This window comes from Ricinus communis, chromosome 4 (genome assembly GCF_019578655.1).
Source record: "Ricinus communis isolate WT05 ecotype wild-type chromosome 4, ASM1957865v1, whole genome shotgun sequence".
Lineage (NCBI taxonomy): Eukaryota > Viridiplantae > Streptophyta > Magnoliopsida > Malpighiales > Euphorbiaceae > Ricinus > Ricinus communis.
This window is the reverse complement of record NC_063259.1, coordinates 14,300,739-14,318,354: the sequence shown is the minus strand read 5'-3', so window position 1 is coordinate 14,318,354 and position 17,616 is coordinate 14,300,739. Positions and strand designations below refer to the sequence as shown.

The following is a 17,616-nucleotide window of genomic DNA, read 5'->3' as shown; positions in this document are numbered from 1 at the left end:
TATACAATCTGAATTAAAATTAAGTGACCACTGTACAACCCAAATTGAAATTAAGTGACTTTCATGAAACAAATTGAAATTAAGTGATCACTATGCAACCCAAATTAAAATTAAATATTTTTCATGGAACAAATTAATATTAAATGACCAAATTGAAACTAAATGCATAATTAGGTCACCACTGATATAATTATCCTTAAATCAACAGCTGATTTCTTTCCAGCCACATCCACCACAAGATCACCAAGAATATCTCCATTGAATCCTATCCACTCTTATCCAAAACCCAATTTAATGGCTCTATCAGAGATTAATTGCAATTTTGTCCATTAATAGCTCTAACGCTAAGTCCAACCAAATAGCCCTAGCCAAATTGAGAAGTCTAGAAAAGGGTACAACAAAACATCATTATGGAATTATCATGTAACAGCATAATAATTCCATATCTCTCTACCGTAGCATCATGTTGGGAGTTAAACTCTAATTTATTGAACCATGGAATTTCTATTATTAGAATATTAAGAGTATTTGTTAAATGTAAAGTTTTATGTTTCACAAAATAATTATTTGATAGTTATGTATCTGGAAAATAAAAAATTTAGTTAAAATATCTTTCTCTTAAATGTTAAATCTTGATGTTAGTATAAATATAATGTAAGTGTTGTATGTTTTTTTATTATTAATCCGTTATGTAAAAGTGTGTTTATCTCCTTCTTTTTATTAGGGACCCACGTCACTAAAGAATAAGAAATACAAATAATTTATAAGAGTTAAAATTCAATCAGCCAAGTGGCTAGTTCTAGTCATTTTGGTATTAGTTGGTTCTCTATGTTAGTGGACTCTACACTTGGCCCATTCACTTAAGTCTACCTTAATCAATTAATTCAAATTTCTAATATGGTATTAGAGGAGGTTTGACCTTGTTCCTTAATTTTTGACTTTTCGTCTGGATGTCCAATCCTAGCAGCCTGATCCTAAGTTGTCGCTAAATTTCAGTTCATTTTCAAGTTTCAGGTCAATTTCAAGTGACAATTGGGTATTAAAGTCAAATCATAGTTGCACTTAGAGGGGAGTATTAGAGATCCCACATGACTAAATAATAAGAAATATAAATAATTTATAAATGTTAGGTGTAATCAATCAAATGGCTTATTCAAGTCATTTTGATATTAGTTGGATCTAGATCCAATTTAATCAGTGAACTCTGCACTTGGCCATTCATTTAACTTCCATCTTAATCAATTAATACATCTTTCTCCAATGCATCAAATGTATGAACATTGTGAAGGATGGTGCCGTTTACACATTTTAGCTCATAAGCTGTATCTTTACTATTTCCATTCAGTTTGTTAATTATCCTTTAGTTAGTTAGAGTTCTCCTAATCTATCTTTAGTTGATTGGTTAGATTAGTTAGCATCTTATATATATATATATATATATATATATATATATATATATATATATATATATATATATATATATATAATTGTATTTGCTGTTTAATATGAGAATTATTTTCTCTCAATTTCTGTTCTAAATCAGTACATGGTATCAGAAGAGACAATCCAAATGCAACAGATGTCAACAATTATTGACATGATTTGATTTTGATATGGCTGGTGATGATCAATCAATTACTGGAATTGCTCATGCATGAGTAGCTGGAGGAGAAGGAAGAAATGCAATGAAAGAGATCCATAGTTACAACAATGGAGATCCTTTGTTTTTACAAGCTTCTAACCATCCTGGAATGATGCTAGTAACAACACCATTAATAGGAAGTAATTTTCTTACTTGGAGCAAAGCGATAAAGATTGCTTTGGAATCAAATGTTAAGCAAGATTTTATTAATGAAGAATGTGCAAGACCTAAAAAAGGATCAGACGAACTTGCACATTGGAGAATAGTTGATTGTATAGTGGTTTCCTGGATCTTGAATTCAATATCGAAGGAAATAAGAGAAGATTCTTTTCTACTGGATCCGCAAGAGAATTATGGATGGAGATCGAAGAATGCTATGCTAAAAGCAATGGTCCGATGATTTATCATACAAAATGAGATATCAGCTTACTTACTCAAGGTAATCTGACTGTGATGCAATATTATTTGAAGCTTAAAAAGTTATGGGATGAATTGAACTGTTTGGATCCAATACCACAATGCATCTATGAGCAATGTAATTATGGAGCTTTAAAGAAAATGATAGATAAAGATAGTGCAGATAAGTTGATGCAGCTTTTGATGGGGTTAAATGACTTCTTCGATAATCTTAAGAATCAAATCTTAACAATGGATGCATGGCCTATGGTGAATAAAGCATTTTCAATGATGGTACAAATTGAGAAGCAGAAATAAGTACAAATGGTTTATGCAGAAAATAATGAGAATGTTGCTTTGTTCACTCGAACAAATCAAAATGACAGCTAAGAGAGGAGGAATTACTATTGGTCATGGAACATGAAGAGAAAGTACAAGGAGAAATGAAGGTATAAGAAAAGACAAAGAAAAATCTATTTTGTGACCATAACAACATATATGGACACACTAAAGAGACTTGTTTTAAGCCTACGGTTATCCAGACTGGTTTAAAGCATTTAGAGAACAAAGATCATAAGGAATATACAAGATGAATACTATAAACTCGGTTGAAACACCTTTGAATATGAAAATTGGGCAGAACAATGGACAAGATAAATAGAAAAATGTTGAAACTCAAGCTAATTTGTCTACCTTGATTCAACAGGAACTTTTGAAGATCATGAAAGGAAAGATGAGCATAGGGAGCAATCATTTGAATTTTGTAACAATGGAGGAGTTTACAGGTAGAATTCGAACCTTAATTTTTGCGTTGAATACTACTGATTTATTTGATGAAGATTATTGGATAGTTGACTCAGGTGCCTCAAATCACACGTGTAATAACCATAAATTATTTACCAACATTAGACCCATGCCTACCAAATTACCAATTTATTTACCAAATGGTAGCGCATAATATGTTACACAATTTGGTGAAGTCAAATTGTTTTCCATGTTAACATTACATAGTACACTTTATCAACCAAGTTTCAAATACAATATTCTGTCAGTTAGTAAATTAGCTAAACAAAACCAGATCAAAATGCACATTTTATTCGTCTTATTGTTTACTGTAGGACTAGAGGACTAAGAAAGTGGTAGCTATTGGTAGGATGATAAGAACACCCTATATACTTGACCAAAATAGTTTTTCACCTCAAAGTTTGGCTCAATGTAGTAGTTTTTCTATTGATAAGCAAAATATTGTTTCTGTTAATCATACTAAAGTGGCTACAAGTTCTGTTTGGCACAAGAGACTTGGACATACTTCAATTACTGTCATGAAGCATATAAAAATTTTTGAGAGTGGATTTTTTGATGATGTACTACCTTGTGACATTTATTCTCAGGCTAAGCAACATAGATTGCCTATTTCCATCTAGTGTTTCTTATTCTGCAAAATGTTTTAAACTGTTACATATTGATTTATAAGGGCCTCATAGGCAAACCTCTTTGACAGGAGCAAATTATATAATCACTATAGTCGATAATCATTCTAAAGCTACATGGACTTTTCTTATAGCTCATAAGTCTCAAACACCTAAGGTAAAAAGAGGTTTATATAGATGTGACATAAATTGATTGCAAAGTCAAAACCATTAGGACAAATAATGGGACAGAATTCTTAAATCAAGATTTTAGAATTCTGTTGAAAAGTAAAGGAATTATATATCAAAGGAGTTATATGTATTCACCACAACAAAATGAGATAGTGGAGAGAAAATATAGGCATTTGCTTCAACTAGCAAAGGCATTGATGTTTCAGGCTAGTTTACCTAAGGAATTCTAGGGATCTATTCTAATGGCTGCTTATGTCTTAAATAAATTACCAAGTTCTATATTAAATTGGAAGACACCTTTTGAATTACTTTAGCATAGACAACCAACTAATGATAATCTAAAATCCTTCGGTTGTCTTTGTTTTGCCACCAAAACTCAAGAAGCACCAACACCATTCCTTATTCCTTACTTTACTAGCAGTATTTGAGTGCTTCTTATGAACAACATTGGTATGTGGCCTTGCATTTACTTCGTTATTTGAAGAATAATCCTTCCAAATAATAATTTTACCCTGTTCAGCATGATCTTACTCTTAAAGCATATTGTGATGCTAATTGGGCTGCTTGCCTTGATACTCAAAGATCACTTATTGGCTATTGTGTCTCTCTTGGTTCAGCCTTAATTTCTTAGAAGATCAAGAAGCAAACAACAGTTCCCCATTCTTCTGCTGAAGTAGAATATAAAAGCCTAGCTTTAACTGTTTGTAAATTGCAATGGTGTTGCTTTATTCTTCGTGATCTTCATGTTTTTGCTCCACTACCCATCACAGTTTGGTGTGACAATTAAGCTGCCCTACACATCATCAAGAATCCAATCTTCCACAAACACAAAATACATTTGGAGATCGACTGTCATTTAGTTCGTGATTAATACAAGGATGGTTTTATCCTTCCCCTACATGTTTCTACTCATCAGATTTCAGACATTTTTATAAAAGCTCTCGCCGGTCCTCAGTTCAACAAGCTTGTTTCCAAGTTAGGCATGATTGATTTGCATGCTCCAACTTTAAGAGGGGGATGTGAAGGATGGTACCGTTTATACATTTTAGCTCACAAGATGTATCTTTACTATTTTCATTCAATTTGTTATTTATTCTTTAGTTAGTGAGAATTGAGCTAATGTGTCCTTAGTTGATTTTAGATTAGTTAGCATCTTGTATATATCACGACCTGATCTGTATTCCATGACCAGCGCTAGGGAATGAGTAGGCATAAGGCCACTAAAACCCGTAACAAGCCTGACTAATCAATAATTCAAATAAAATATATTTTCATACCATATACCAATGATTCACTCGCTAATAATCATCCATACAACTACTACATAAATTATATCAGTCCATCAGCATGAACAGTTAATACAACATCACAGATTTAGCCGTCCAAATCTTAATAAAAGGTTTTAAGATAAATATTGTGGAGTTCTAGAAATTCAAATAGTTAAGGGTACAATGAAAAATAATTACATCGAGCTTGAGAAAGGAGGAAGTCGGGCTGCCAGAATAAAAGAAACTACAGAGACCTAGTTGTCACCTGAAAAATTAAGTTTGAGACTGTCAATCTCGAAAGTGAGTTAAAATCATATAATTCAAAATTAAATATGACCATCGATATAAAATATGTATTTTAAATAAATATAAACTATTATAGAATAATTGAAATGCGTGTCATATCATAATTCAGAAAATTTAATTTAATATATATATACAGGACGAGAACATCAACAAAATTATATACTCTAATTCTATCAGCCAATTGGCTCTCTTATTTCTAATAAGACTAGCGCCCAGAGAGCAAAGCTCGACCAAAATTTTTAAATCCAGTCTGGTCACTTAATTACCAATACAACCTGCACCTAGAGAGCAATGCTCGACTAGGATCCTTTCCTCCAGCAAATTAGAATTTTTATAAGCCAGAGAGCTATGCTCGACCAGGGCACATCACATAAATATTTTTCTGTTACTTGTCTCTAATTTATACCGGTGCGCTCGCGATCTTGATGCAACCTATCAGGTGACATGTTCTACTACCGTCTCATCTTGAGTCACATTACAATCATAATATTGATAATATTTAAAAGTAGCATGAATCGCAAGCAATCTTAATATTATTCAATAAAATATTAAATATTAAAATTAAATAGCATCGAGTATAGCATAAAAATTAAATGCAGTATTCATAATAATAGTGATATCAGTGGTAAAATTGTAATACCCAGAATTTTCATTTAATAATCTTAATGTTAATAATTATTAATAAACTAGTTTTTATTCAAATTAATTTTAACTTTATTTCTATTTGGTTTAATTGGATTGATTTAAACGTAATTTTGAAATTTAATATTAGACAAATAAAGGAGTTATTTCTATACCCAATTAGTTTGATTTTTAAGGAGTTAATTAAGTAAATCATTTGATAAATAAATTATATTTTTGGTCATTCCAAATTTTCCCCAAATGTATATGTATATATAAATAAAATTACATATTGGAAGAATTTGTAAAGGATGTTTTTATAAAAGAAATTTCTTGGGAAAATTGGTATTTTAATTAACTAGTGGTATTTAATTTTAAGTTGAAAAATATTTAGCAAATTGATTATTTAATTTAATTGTGTGTTAGGACTAAATTGGAAATTTATTTTTGGATGAGGATTAAAAGTATAATTTTATTATTATGGGGTTTAAAGAAAATTTGTATGTTTGGTATTTTTATAAATAAATATGTCGACAAGGGTATATATGTAATTGTGTATTTTCAATAATTCTAATTTGCCCTAAATTAATTAGTTAAGGGTTTAATTGAAAGGCTAAAGAAAAGTTTTGGGGTTAATTGAAAATTCTACTGGATAAAATTTTAAGTAATTAAAAAGGTTGAGGGACCAAATGGTAAGAAATGAAAGTTTGGGGGCCAAATGTCGATATTGGAAGGAAAGAAAGAAGAAAAGGAGAGGGAGGCATCGAGGGAAGGAGAGAGAGAGAGAGGGAGGCACTACGTCGTCCGGTAGGTGGTGGCCGACTGGCGATGCGGCCGGCGTCGCGGTGGCGGGGGCACCGTACAGCGAGGAGGAAGGCAGCCGAAACTTAATTGCATCGTGCGTGCGATTCCGGCAACGGTAGCCACTGATTCTGGTGGCGATCGACTCCCCTCGGCGAGAGCTTTCTTATGGAGCAGCGGCGAGGTGAATGGTAGCCGGAGATGGAAGTTCGCGATGGAGAGAGAAAGTGGATGGCAGCTCCATTTTTAGGCTTTTCCGGCAAACTCCAGTAAATTATGGACGATCGGAAGACTATCCCGACTCTCGTCAGCTCAAGCTTCGTAATGGCACCGGTTTCGTGGCGATCGGGCTACGTTTGGATATATGATTTAATGTTTATTTCAAATTAAATGAATGTATGATCGAAGTATATGCAAATATTTTTGGATATATGATTTTAACTCACTTTCGAGACTGACAGTCTCAAGTTTACTATTTTTCAGATCCATGACTGTTAGTCTTCCCGCAACTCTTATTTAGTAAACCCAACTCCTTAATCATCGGGTGGTATATTTGATTTGGTATGTTAAATTGTAAGAATCTTAGATTCTCCGCAGTAGTAATAGTAGATGTATCAGTTGTAATTTCTATAGTTTCAGGTCTCGCCTAATTTTTTTTTTGCAGACCAAATTAATTACATAAAATTTGACTGTTAAGATAATTTGTGGCATCAATAATATGATATGAGATATAATTGAGTTAGTGAATGTCAGGCTTACTACGGGATTCGGTGGCCTTACGCCTACCCATTCCTTAGTGCCGGTCACGGGCCCACAGATGGGGTCGTGACAAAAATAGTGAAAAATAACGTAACAATATTTGTAATACCCTATAATAAATAAAAATATTATTGTTATATAAAAAAAAACTTTCCTTTTTTTTTCCTCCCCCCCCCCCCTTTTTTCTTCTTCTTCTTCTTCCTTTCTTTCTCCATTTCCCCCGTCACTATCCAGCTCTTCTCCCCTATGTCTGTGCCAAACCAGCTCCCGTCACCGTCGTCGACCTTCCTTTCCCTCCCTCGCCGCCGCGACACTTCTCCTTCTTCCTTCCCCCTTGCTACCGACGTCAAGCGAGGAAGAGAAGGAGCTGTCGATGCTAGTTCAGGTGTTTGCCATCCCCCAATCACCTGTCCGATGTTGGAATCAAGCTCCTCACCGTTGAAAACCCCGATCCAAGCTTCCCCCGTCATTTTTTCATCGTCGGTAGCCTCGGTGAAGCCTCATCGGAGCAGTGGCTTTCGGGCCTCGATCTAGTGGTTTCAGGGAGTTTCCGACCAAAACTTTTGCGTTTTTAGACTCTCCACAACTCAAGCTTCGCGTAGGCGCTTCTAAATTCGAATTTCGACACTGTTGGCAGTACCAACTTTCGGACCCTGGTATTTTTTGAAAGCGCAGAATTTTGGATTTTCAGCTTGGTATAATTTTATTTGGACCTTAAAAATTATTTTATAATTTTAGAGAATATTATTGCTATTAATTATCAATTATAGACAATTTAATTTAATTAGATTTAATTAATTGTGACTTAAAAATAAATATTACAATTAATTGGTATGATTAAACATTGTGTTATTTTGTGGTAGATGTGGTTGTGTTGAATTAGTTTAAATACTAGAAAATTTTGTGTGGGTTGGTTGTTGAAATAAATATTATGTCGGACCGTCTCTGAGGTAATTGTGATCTGTGGTGTGTTGTGAAATCGGAAAAAATTATGTAGTTTTAGTGGCCAACTCCCGTTAATTAATTGCAGAATATTTGAAGTGTTTCTAGCAGATTCTGGACCCGTTATACGAGGGGTAAATATCCATATTTTAGAGGAGGCTCTGGCGAATTTCGGTAGAATTTCCAAGTATGAATTTTCTTAGGCAGTCTAATCGAAGAGTCTAGGCCTAGGAAAAATTAAAAATATCTTATTAATTGAGTATTTTCGTGAATAGATAATCTTCTCATCCAGCCAGCTCCACCCAAAGCGTAGGAGCAGATTGCAGAGCACGGCAGAATTGTGAGTTAAAGTCATATAATTAACCGTATCTTTGTCATATCTAAATTACATGCAATGTTAATTGATTAATAATTATTATAATTATTATTATCATTATTATGAGTTGTCACGATCCAAACTGTGGGCCTGTGACCGGCACTAGGGAATGGGTAGGCGTAAGGCCACCGATCCCGTAGTAAGCCTGACCATTTACTAACTCAAACAAATTGAATTTCAGACTCAGTCCAAAGTACTGATTCACAATTTATCTTAACCATTAAATTCTACATATTAAATTCGGTCTGCCAGTATAATTAGGCAAGACTCGAATTTACATAAAATTACAACCGATAAATCTATTATTTCTACTGTGGAGAATCTAAAATTTTACAAGTCAAGCATACCATAATCAATTACATCAACCTGATGAGGAAGGAGTCGGGTTGCTAGATAAGAACTGCAGAAAGACTAACAATCACTTGAAAAATAGTAAAAATTGAGACTGTCAGTCTCGAGAGTGAGTTAGAATCATATATCCAAAACCAATTACAAACACTTCAATAACACATTTATTTAATTTGAAATAAATATTAATTCATGCAAAAATAGACGTGTGATGCCATGCTTAAATAAAAATAACTTTCACATACTACGGGACGGAGCTTCAGCAGAACCTTAATCCCAATAGTAACATCTCGACTCTCTCATTCTAACAGAATTGGCGCCTAGAGAGCAAAGCTCGATCAGGGTCCTTAAATCCAGTTCAGTCACTTAATTATCACTAACACTCTTAGCCTTTCAGCTCTCTTACTCCAATAAGACTGGCGCTTAGAGAGCGAAGCTCGACCAAGATCTTTAACTCTAGTCTGGTCACTTAGGTTTCCAAATAAGCGGGCGCCCACAGAGCAATACTCGACTAGAGACCTTTACTCCGGCAAACTCACTCTACTCAGCCCAGAGAGCAATGCTGGACCTGGGCAAAGTCCTAATTTACCTTTAAAAAATTTAGAAACCTTTATCCCTTTATTTTTTGTCTCTGATTCATACCAATGCATCTCATCGATAGCATGTTCTACAACGGTCCCACCCTTAGTCAACACGACAACACAAAACCACAAAATAGTAAATGAAACATATATGAATAATGATTAAATAAATAATTAAAATATTAAATTATTTAATCAAAACTATCACATAAAATCTTAGCATGACAGGTGAACAAATATATGACTTTAACTCACAGATTTGACGACCTCTTAACTTTGCTCTGATGCCTCAGGTGGAGCGAGCCGAACTGACGGATTATCTAATCGCGGAAAATAACTTAATCAGTAACATTAAAATATTTGACAATTAATCCTAGGTCTAGACTCCTAGGTCTAACTGTCTAAGAATCTCGACTCAGAAGAATTCTACCGAAAATCCGGCAGAACCTCCCCTAAACACGGACGTTTACCCTCCGTAAAACGGGTTTAGGACCTGCCAGAAACACTTCAAATATTTCAATAATCTATTTTAACGGCAGTTGGGTCACCAAGACTTCATTATTTTTTCTGACTTCACCACGCATCACAAATCACGACTAATGGCAAACAATCCGACAAACTATTTATTTTAACTAACAATGTTTCTAATGCTCAACACATTTTAATAAACACATAAAATTTACCAATAAATTCTAGAATCAACGGACTAGAGAATTACCGAGACGCTTGATCACTCAGTCGACTCACCTCTAGCCACTGAAGTCCGATCGACGATCCGAATGCACCAACGAACTCGAAATGACGCGATGATGACGATCTCCGCTTCTGATCTTCTGATCTGACCCCGATCATCCAAAGAGATTTACTGACGATCTCAGCCATCGATTTTCAAACGGAGAGTTTGGATAAGCCCTTCGATCACCCATCCCTCGCCGGAGCTCGCCAGAAAGCTAGAAAACATCGGTTGCCCCAACTCTTTTCACCTTGCCGGATCTTGCAATTTCGGGAGCCTTAAAGGGAGCTGATGGGCAAAGAAGAAAGCTCGTTGGTTGCTGGTCATTTTGAGACGAGAACCACCCGAATTGGTCACCTGAAACACCTTCTACAGCGGTGAGAAGTTGCGGTCGTCCTCCGCATGCTCGTCATCAATTCGCCCACTCCGTGACCGACACAAATCCCACTGCCATGGATGCTGACCCCCAGCTCCCCCGACATCTCCTCCTTCTTCCTTCTTTTCTTCTTTTATTTTCTTTCATTCATTATCGACATTAGGTCCCTCAACTTTTCTTCTTCACCATTTAGTCCATCACTTTTTTAATTACTAATAATTTCGTCCTGCAAAATCTCCAATTAACCCTTAAACTTTTCGTTAGCTTTTCAATTAAGCCCCTAACTATTTAATTTGGGCCAAAAATAGAATTATTGAAAATGTATACTTACTTATTTACCTTTGCTTTTAAATATAAAAATTACCAAAAAGCCCTTGCCGACATATTAAATTACAAAAATACCAAACATACAAATTTTCATTAAAACTCCATATTAATAAAATTATACTTTTAATCCTTATTCCAAATTAAATTTCTAATTTAATTCTAACACACAATTAATTAATTAATTAATCAATTTGCTAAATATTTTCAATTAAAATTAACACCATTTACTAATTAAAATTTATCATTCCCCGATAATTATTTTATAAAAATATTATTTACTCATTCTTTCATAACCCTCAAATATAGAATTTTAATTCATATATTCATTTTGGAAAAAATTAAATGACTAAAAAAATATATAATTTATTTCCCAAGGAATTTAAATAAATTTATTTTCATTTATTAATTAAATGACTAAAAATAACTCCTTTATTTGTCTAGCATTAAAATTCCATTTAAATCATTTCAATTTAAACCAAATAAAATAAAATAAAATTAATTTAAATAAAAACTCATTTATTAATTATTACTAATATTATTATTATTATTATTATTAAAGGAAAATTTCGGGTATTACATGAGTAATTTCATTTGATTGATAATTATCACAAATATTATTAGCATTATTATTAGTAAATTTATTTTTATTATTATTAATATCATATTTAATGTTATTTTAATACTATTATTATTATTGCATATAAATTTGCATGTTTGCTACACCCGAGACTACTAAATTTCAATTCTCAATATGTTATTAAATAAATTGTATTTACTTATGATTATACTATTTATAACTATTATATATGTTATGATTGTGACATTGGGATAAGGCGACAGTAAAACATGCCACCTGTTGGGTTGCATCAGGATTGCGTACCCGCCGGTAATAATTAGAGACTGGTAGTAAAGGTTATTTTTAGATTTTCTCCTGGTCGAGTATAACTCTCTGGGCTGTGAAAGTTTGACTGCCGGAAGAAGGTCCCTGGTCGAGTGTTGCTCTCTGGACGCCGGCTTATTTGTGAATCAAGTGTCCAAGTTGGATTTAAGGACCCTGGTTGAGCTTCGCTCTCTGGGTGCTAGACCTATTGGAATAAGAGAGCCAAAAGGCTACTAGTATTATGATTAGGGTTCTGCTGAGGCACTCGTCCTATAAGTATTTCAATTGTATTTTCTTTCTGAATTATGGCATGACATGTATTTTAATATAATATGACATGATATCCTAATTTAATAAATGTTATATTGAAGAGACTGTAATTGTTTTAGGATTATATGATTTTAACTCACTCTCGAGGCTGACGGTCTCAATTTAAATTTTTCAGGTGACAGTTAGATTCTTTGCCGTCCTGCGTTTGACAACCCGACTTTCTTCTCCATCGGGCCTATTGTAATTAATTTATACTTTCATATTTTTAATTATTTAAAATTCTAGACTCTTCGCAGTAGTATATCTGACATGTTGTGTTTGATCTGGTCTGTAACAAATTGTGGAATATTGTAAATGTCCAGTTAGAGATTTGTGAATGGCATAAAAGACTGGTTTAATATTATGTTTTAATATGCATATTTGAAATGGCGATTAGTAAGGCTTACTACGGGTCTTGGTGACTCTAAGTCTATCCATTCCCTAGTGCCGGTCATTGGGCCCACAGATAGGATCGTGACAATATTAATAATAAGGATGGTGATAATAATAAAAAATTAAAACTGATAATAATACTAATAATGATAATGATAATTAATTAAATAATATTACAATAAATGATGACATGGCACATGCACTATAGATTATATGACTTTAACTCACAGTTCTGCCGAATTTTCTCTAGCTGCTCCTACACCTTTGGCGGAGCTGGCTAAACCGTTGGATTATCTATTCACGGAAATAATTAAATTAATAATATATTTCATAATTAATCATAGACTTAGACTCCTAAAATTAGACTGTGTAAAAATCCCGACTTGAAAATTATATCGAAAGATTTGGCAGACTCTCCTCTGTAATGCGAACGTTTACTCCTCATATAATAGGTTCATAACCTGCTAAAAATACTTCTAATAATCATTGAACATTTAACAGGAGTCAGGTCAACTATAGCTGCATTATTTTTCTGACTCCGCAACACTCCAGAATCCAAAAATAATAATAATCAATCCAACATAAATATTTATTCCACAACCAACTCACATAATTTTTCGATATATAATTTAATTATTTCCGGTGACAATTATCATAAAATCGAATACTAATTAATTATACTAATTAATTTTTAATATTTATAATTAAACTATTAATTAATTAAATTAAATTAAATAATCAAATAATAAATTTAATATTTTCTGATAATTTTTAAATAGTTTTTAATACGAAGCAAAAAATCTGAAATTTTTTACCCGGAAACAATCGGGGTACGAAAGTTGGTATAATGAATAGTGTTGAAATTCGAATTTGGAAGCGCCTTTGCAAAGCTTTAACATGCATGGAGTCCAAATATACCAAAACTGCAGCCTAATTCTCGTTGGAAAATGTCAGATCGAGGTGGAGAAGAATCTACTCCGGTGAGACTTGGACGAGCTGGATAGCGGTTGCTCGACGGCAAGGAGGGGCTGTCCTAAGATTTTGGAGGATGAGGAAGCCATTTTTGGGATCAGTTTGGCTGGAAAATGCTGACAAGTGGCTGGTTTAGCACAGGCAACGAGGAGGCCAGCAACTCCTTCCTCAAAAGTCGACTTTTCTGGTGAGAAAGAAAGAGAGAGGACGGCGCTGGCAAGGAAAAAGGAAAAGGAGGAAGTAGGGAGGCTAGGTGGTGGTGCATGTGACTGAAAATGGTGAAAAATGGAGAGGAAGAGGGGTGGTGGCCTCGTGGTGAGGAGGGAAGAAAAGGGAAAATGTGGGTCTCTTTTTACTTATGGACCCAAAAGCTAATTGCCAAATAAATGAAAAATGCTCATTAACCCTTCCTTTAAACTATTAATGCTATAGTACCCCATTTCTAATTGTTTTATTCATTTTTCATTTCATTTCCATTTTTTTCTTTTATTATCATTAACATATATATATATATTAACCAATGAACACTAGCTTTAGACTTATAATAAAAATAATCATAAATTATAGAAAAAAAATAATCAATAATTAATGTAGATTAAAAATTCAAGTTTAATAGAAAAATAAGCATTTTAAATAAGGTTAATTTAAATAAAATTTAATTCATTTATTTAAAATTATAAAACTAAATTTAAAATTCACCAAAATTAATATAATATAATTATTTAATAATTTTAAATTAAATAGTACTTATATAAGTTTGGTATTTCCATTTCAATCAAGCAGCAGATGGAGAAATCATCCTTACCTGTATATTCAAAGTCAAATGGTGGGATAAATTTAACCACCAAGATAAATTATCTCTAAAATCAGTCCAAAACTTCCTTTCAAAAATGTAACACCCGGAATTTTTATATATTTAATAATGAGTTTTTATTTAAGTTAATTTTAGCTTTATTTTTATTCAAGTAAACTATTTGAGAAATGATTATATTTTGGAAGAAATTATAAAGGATGTTTTTATAAAAGAATTTTGGGAAAATTGGTATTATAATTGATTAGTAGTATTAAATTTTAAGTTGGAAATTGATTATTTAATTTAATTGTGTGTAGGATTTAATTGGAAATTTATTTTGGAATAAGGATTGAAAGTATAATTTTGTTTTTGTGAGGGTTTAATGGAAATTTGTGAGCAGGGGTATTTTTGTAATTGTGTATTTTCAATAATTCGGATTTGGCCCAAATTAAATAGTTAAGGGCTTAATTGAAAGGCTAAAAAGAAGTTTGGGGGTTAAATTGGAATTCTGCGGGATGAAATTGTAAGTAATTAAGAAAGTTGAGGGACCAAATTGTAATAAGGAAAAGTTCAGGGGTCAAATGTCGATATTGAAAGGAATGGAAGTCGGGGAAGGAAGAGAGGAAGAGAGAGAGAGAGAGAGAGAGCCGAAGAAGAAGGAGGAGCTGCGGTGGCGTGCGTCGTCGGGCCGGCAAGTGTCTTGAAATGGCCGTGGGCTGACGTCAGCCGGCATGAGGAGGAAGATGGCGAAGCTTCTTCTTGGCGTTCCGGCGTCGATGGTCGATCTTGGTGCCGATCGACTCCTCCGGCCTCGGCTTTGTTTTGGCGGCAGTGTCGATGGTGGCCGGAATCGGAGATTCACGGTGGAGAGAGAAAATGGTGGCGGTAAGGCCGTTTTTGGGCTTTTCCGGCGAGATCCGTGGAGGAGGGATGATCGGAGGACATATCCCGACTCTCCTCTGCTTCGCGATGGCACTGATTTCGTGGGCGATCGGGCTTCGTTTGTGAATCGACGGTCGAGATCGTCCGCAAATCTCTCCGGATGATCGGGTGTCGGATCGGAAAATCGGGCGAGGGATCGCCATCGCCGTCGTTGTGAGTCCGATGGTGTGTTCGGATCGTCGATCGGACCGGAAGCGAGTCGGCCGATCGAGCGTCTCGGTAATTTTCTTTGGCCCGTTATTTTTAGAAATCCTTGGTTTAATTTGTGTCTATGGTTTATATTGTGTACTTGATGATATTTGTGAGTCATAAATATTTGTCCTCGGTTAGCTGCCATAGTCGTGTTTTTGTGCTGTGTGGCGGAGTCGGGAAATAGTGAAGTTTGGGGACCCGACTCCCGTTGTTTTAATTGTTAGTTATTTGGAGTGTTTTTCTGGCAGGTCCTGGACCCGTTTTTACGGGGGGTAATGTTCGTGTTGTAGGGGAGGTTCACCGAATTTCGTGAGTTCCCGAGTCGAGATTCTTAGACAGTCAGTTCTAGGAGTCTAGACCTAGGGTCTATTGTAATTGTTCCATCGTTTTGATAAATTGTTTTCCGTGATTAGATGATCTGTCTGTTCGGCTCGCTCCTACCGAGGCACCTAAGCTGAGCTAGGAGGTCGCCAAACCTGTGAGTTAAAGTCATATATCGCTTACGCACGTGTCATGCATAAAATTTGATTTGCTACTGTGAATATTTATTTGCAATTTCAATTTTTCATTCAATTATTATTATTATCATTTGCATGATGCTTTTAATTACTATTTAAATATGTTTTTCCTTTATTACCAATTTTAATATTGCATGATGACTCAGGATGGGACGGCAGTAGAACATAGGAGTTGGATGAGTGTCCAATATAATATGAGAGAGATAAGAAAAGGGTAAAGAGGTAAAAATTTTGAGAAAGAAAGATTAGGACCTGCCCTGGTCGAGCATCGCTCTCTGGGCTTAGTAGAGTGTGGTTGCCGGAGTAAAGGTCCCTAGTCGAGCATTGCTCTCGGGGCACCGGCTTATTTGGATATTTAATTGACCAGACTGGAGGTAAGGTCCCTGGTCGAGCATTGCTCTCGGGGCGCCAGTCTTATTGGATTAAGAGAGCCGAATGGCTACTAGATTTCTTATTTGGATATTTAAGTGACCAGACTGGAGGTAAGGTCCCTGGTCGAGCATTGCTCTCGGGGCGCCAGTCTTATTGGATAAGAGAGCCAAAAGGCTAAGGCTGAGAGTTAAGTGACCGGACTGGAGGTAAGGTCCCTGGTCGAGCTTTGCTCTCTGGGCGCCAGTCCTGTTGGAATGAGAGGTTTGAGATGATAGAGTTGAGGTTAGTTGAGACATAAGTGTTGAAATAATCGAGATTTTAGAGTTGGGATTAGAGTTCTACTGAAGTACTCTGTCCCGTTGCATGTGGAATAAATTTTGTTTAAGCATGGCATGACACTTATGTTTTAACATGACACGTATGGTTCGCGTGATTTATTAATTATTTTAAAATTAAATAAGGTGACATTGAGATATTTGAAACTGTTTTAGATATATGATTTTAACTCACTCTAGACCGAGTCTCCATTTATTTTTTCGGATTCGTATTTGTTAGTTCTCTCGCGACTCTTATTCAAGAATCTGACTCCTTCATCATCGGGTGATGTATTTGATTTGGTATGTAAATTGGTAAATCTTAGATTCTCCGCAGTAGTAATAGTAAATGTATCAGTTGTAAATTTTTCTGAACTTCGGGTCTCGCCTAGTTTTTCTGGCAGACCGAAGTATTTATGTAAAATGTAGCATTTAAGATAATTTGTGGCTTTATTAATATTAATTTGAGATGAGATTTGTTTAAATCAGTGAGTGTCAGGCTTACTACGGGTTTCGGTGGCCTTAAGCCTACCCATTCCCTAGTGCTGGTCACGGGCCCACGGGTGGGGTCGTGACAAAAAATAGCTTCTTGCCACCTCCAAAAGAGCAAACCACTTTCTTGGCACAGAAGTCCTTCATAATTCCAAAGCTAGCAGCAGCCCAGATAGAAGAGGATTTCTTACAGTTGATCAAACAATTGTCAAAAACCGCTTCTTCCAAAGGAAAATCAAAAGCTTCATCTTCCTCTTCCAGCACCAGCTCGGCAGCAATAGACCTAGATGGTGACTCAAATGAAGATGACTGTTTTGGGATTTTCAAGCCCATTAAATGACATCTCTGCAAAGCCCGTGGGT

The 17,616-nt window shown here is 34.8% G+C and overlaps 1 long non-coding RNA gene across 1 annotated transcript; it reads right to left on the bottom strand.

The window, feature by feature from the left end:
• Positions 1–10,810: 10,810 nt before the first annotated feature.
• Positions 10,811–13,940, bottom strand: LOC125369893. Its single transcript, XR_007215579.1, has 3 exons — positions 13,475–13,940; positions 12,888–12,953; positions 10,811–10,976 (listed from the first exon to the last, which is right to left on the bottom strand). It is a non-coding gene; the product is annotated as an uncharacterized LOC125369893 (long non-coding RNA).
• Positions 13,941–17,616: the final 3,676 nt, after the last annotated feature.